The sequence below is a fragment of the Onychomys torridus genome, chromosome 23 (genome assembly GCF_903995425.1).
Source record: "Onychomys torridus chromosome 23, mOncTor1.1, whole genome shotgun sequence".
Classification (NCBI taxonomy): domain Eukaryota; kingdom Metazoa; phylum Chordata; class Mammalia; order Rodentia; family Cricetidae; genus Onychomys; species Onychomys torridus.
In genome coordinates this window covers 49,740,608-49,744,914 of record NC_050465.1, presented here as the reverse complement: position 1 = coordinate 49,744,914, position 4,307 = coordinate 49,740,608, and the positions used below count along the sequence as shown (strand labels likewise).

The following is a 4,307-nucleotide window of genomic DNA, read 5'->3' as shown; positions in this document are numbered from 1 at the left end:
AGCAAAACAGAAGGCTGTAACTCAGGCTGTCTTGCTGTCTTCTGAGAGCCCTGGAGCATGAATCACAGTGAATTTCTCCTGTCTGGAGGCAAAGGGTCATGGGGCCTATACCCCACAGCAATCTTCATCTCTGGCTACGGGGAAGGACACAGCCCTGGTAGGCCTTTCTACTCTCCTTCCTGATGACAGCTTTCCACAGAGATGACAGTAATAGGGATGATTTAAAAAAAAAAAAAAAAAAAAGTCTGCCTAAGATATACAGTGTAAAAATGTGACAGGGATCATTTTCACCCAGCCTTGGTGCCTCGAAGGAAAGCATGACGTATACCAGGGAAACAGTAAGACAAAATTTGCAGAATTATCTGAGCATCAGGGAGGAAAGGAGAGGCGGTGGGGGGAAGTGGTCAGATAGTTCACATTCGAATAGGAGGAGCAGAGCATCATTGATCAGATCTTCCCTAAGCAGAGTGACTCCGTTAGATGGTTTACCACGGGCACCTACGACTCCAGGATTAAAACCACACAGGAGCCAGGAGAGAACTACGGAGCAAGCAAAAACTATTTCGAACCCATGTAAGCAAGAACCACGAAAGGAGGAGCTTCTGTACCAAATATCAGCCCCGATGCCTTCGCCCACACAGTGCACATGCCTCCTCTCCCAGGAGGCTGAGGTGAATGCCCACAAAGACCAGGAGTATGAAAACGTTGTACAAGAATCGGCTCGGGCTACTTGAGACCTTCCATTCTGTGGCTCTTCTCACTCATGTCCGTCAGAGCTACCCCTCAAACAAACTCCTTATCTATACCCTGGCCCTGCCAGTTTTTTGCTTGTTTGTTTTTGTTTCGAAAAATTATCTTTTTTTTTTTTCAAAAAGCAAAAATCGAAATATTGAGCGCAGTATTTTGTGTTTTGGCTTGTCTTCACTACTATAGACTGTTAAAGTTATCTGAAGGTGTTTAAGGGACTGGCTTAGTGCTTAAGAGTGAGCGTGGGACCCTGAGAGAACTCCCATTAAGGAACAGAGCATTTTGCTCCTCTCTCATTATGAATGGGAACCAGAAACTGGATGCTTGTAACTAAGAAAGGCAGGATTTCATCTAGCACTTCTCCCAGATCGTCAAGGTGCTGACTGAGGATGAGCTAGGTCACCCAGAGACAGGCGATGCCATTACCCAGCTCAAGGAGGTCATAGACTACAATGCTGTGGGAAGCAAGTATAATCGAGTTTGACTGTGCTCCAAGCATTCCGGGAGCCGGTAGAGCCGAGGAAATAGGATGCCGAGAGTCTTTGGCAGGCGCTGGCCGTGGGCTGGTGTGTAGAACTGCTCCAGGCTTTTTTGCTTATGTCAGATGGCATTGCGATTCTTCCCTCACTGGCCACAAACAGATCTGCTGGTATCAGAAGCCAGGCATAGACTTGGATGCCATCAATCATGCTCTGCTTCTGGAAGCCTGCATCTACTGCCTACTAAAATTCTACTTCAGGGAGCAGCCCTACTACCTTGAACCTGCTGGAGCTCTTTCTGCAGAGTTCCGATCAGACGGAGATGGGGCAGACTCTGGACCTCATCACAGCACCCCAGGGCCACGTGGATCTTGGTGGACACACTGAAAAGATGTACAAGTCAGCATTCTATTCTTTCTACCTGCCTGCCGCAGCTGCCATGTACATGGCAGGCATTGATGCCATGAAGATTCTGATGGAGATGGGAGAGTGCTTTCAGATCCAGGATGACTACCCTGGTCTCTTTGGTGACCCCAGTGTGACTGGGAAAGTTCGGCACTGGCATCCAGGGCAGCAAATGCAGCAGGCTGGTGGCTCAGTGTCTGCAACATGCCACTCGGAGACAGCGCCAGATCTTAGAGGAGAATCATGGGCAGAAGGACCCAGAGAGGGTGGTGCAGGTGAAAACACTGTGTGAAGCCCTGGATCTGCCAGCTGTGCGCTTCAAGCACCGGGAAGACAGTTACAGCTGCCTCAAGAGCCTCGAAGAACAGTACTCTGTGCTCCTGCCCCCAGCCATCTTCTTGGAATTAGCGAAAAAGATCTACAAGCAGAGAAAACAACCTTGAGATTGCAAAGGCTTGAAGGCGGGGGATCTCAATTAAAAAAAAAAAAAAAAGTGAGCATGGCTCTTACATAGGACTTAAGTTCGGTTCCTACACCTGCATGAAGCAGCTAATATCTGCCTATAACTCCAGCTCCAGGGAGATCTCCTGCCTCTGGGCTCAAAAGGCACCTGTACACACACACACACACACACACACACACACACACACACACACACACGAGAGAGAGAGAGAGAGAGAGAGAGAGAGAGAGAGAGAGAATTCAAAATAAAACAAATCTTTTTAAAAAAATTAAAAGAACTTTAAAACTTCAGGAAAACATGAGGTGAATAGGAAATTGGAGCCTCGTGTACTATTTACCTGTTTAGGCATCCATGTATTCCCCACACTGCTTTCCCCCTAGTGTTACCTGATATCAAATGAAAGGTCTCACCTATGCTGGACACTTCCTACCACTCAATGTGGATAAAGCCTGGCTGGAAAATGAGATCTGGTACCAAGGTGAAGATGGGCACCCCACCTCACCCCTTTTCCTTTTCACGTGGTTCTAACCATCAGGTTCAGAACAGCTGTAGGAACACTTCCTCTCTGCGGGCAAGGCCTGGCTGATGTCTGAGCGGGTGATTTTGGCAGAAGGCAGGAGGAAAAGGCCAGTGGCAAGTAGACCACGGACATATCCCGCTTGCACTTTTGATTGAGTTCAGTGAAACTACATGAGAATCAAGAGAACATTCACAGCTTAGGAGAAAATCTGTTTGAATACAAAGACTTAGAGATGGAGTATGATTAAATCCACTGTCAGTGGAGCCCATTGTGACAAGCTAATGTCCTCTCCCATATCGTCATGAGCACACTCTGTACAGTGCTCGGCTTCTTGCATGTTGCTGTGGTTTATGGCTTCCTTTCTTCCTACCTTCCTTCCTTTCTTTCTTTCTTTCTCTCTTTCTTTCTTTCTCTTTTTTTCTAAAAATTTAGTGAGTGTGTGTGTGTGTGTGTGTGTGTGTGTGTGTGTGTGTGTGTGTGTGTAATAGTGAATACAGCGGTTTGTAATATGGGTGTGTGGGGGGGCTCATGCTACAGTGTTTATGTGGAAGCCGCCTTTACATGACTTCTGGGGCTTGAACTCAGGTCTCTAGGCTTGTTTGTGGTAAGGGCTTTTACACACTAAGCCACATAGGTGGCTCCTTCCCTCCCTCCTTCTTTAAAATTAAAATCTGGAAGCCTTTGTGACATACAGAGATTAAATGGATGAAAATTCCTTTGAATTTCAAGCCTTGTCTTTGTCCATTGAGGAAGCCTTTAGTCTAGACAAGAGCGCCACCTCGTGCTCACTAGAAGAAAGGCAACTGCCGGAAAGCCCTTTTCAGAATCGGGAAGGCAGAGCTTTATTTTGCACCGTTTGAATGCACTGTAAAAAGCAGTGTCTGTGTGTAGGGAAAACACAATTTAATTTTATTCGAATACAAATTATATTTAAAAAGAGCTTTGAACATGGTGGTAAGCCTGGGAATTGAAGAGGAAGTCTCTCTAATGGAGCACCCAGTATTTGCATAGTGTTCAGTATCACCCCTCCCACTTCTCAGTGTCTGGCAGACGTGTGAAACTTGAAGTTCATGAGGAAAGAGATCCTATGTTCTCCAAATAGTTACTCCTCTCACTGTCGAGGCCCAATCTCTACTTTGTTTGTTTGGTTTTTGTCTGTTTTTTGAGACAGGGTTTCCCTGTGTAGCTTTGCGCCTTTCCTGGAGCTCACTTGGTAGCCCAGGCTGGCCTCGAACTCACAGAGATCCGCCTGGCTCTGCCTCCCGAGTGCTGGGATTAAAGGCGTGCGCCACCACCGCCCGGTTCACAACTGCTTTTATAGTCTTCCTATTCTTAACCACTGCAGGTGATATTCTATATCTTGTTGCCTGACTTCCTCTGTTTTTCTGTTCCTCCATCACCGTCTAAACATGTACTTGGAAATCCTTATCCCGCACATCCGGAGCCACCTCAAATGGACCCGAGCTCCTTCCAAGGGCGGGGCATAGCGCTCTTCCCTTTCCGGTGCTCCCCACCTCTGAGAGCCCAGCTCCTGCGCCTGAGCTCTGAATCCCCAGGCGGCTCCAAGGTCTCTCCAATGCTCATGTCCTGCTGGGATCCTGAACCCATTCATTGTCATGCGCGTCCAGAAGTACTGATGCAGTTCTCAAGTCCGTCCCAGATGCTCACACCTTTGGGCTTTTGTATGTACTCC

At 47.4% G+C, this 4,307-nt stretch overlaps 1 pseudogene; it reads left to right on the top strand.

Annotated features, from left to right (window-relative positions):
- Window positions 1-1,027: 1,027 nt before the first annotated feature.
- On the top strand, window positions 1,028-2,074 carry LOC118573025 (annotated as a pseudogene).
- Window positions 2,075-4,307: the final 2,233 nt, after the last annotated feature.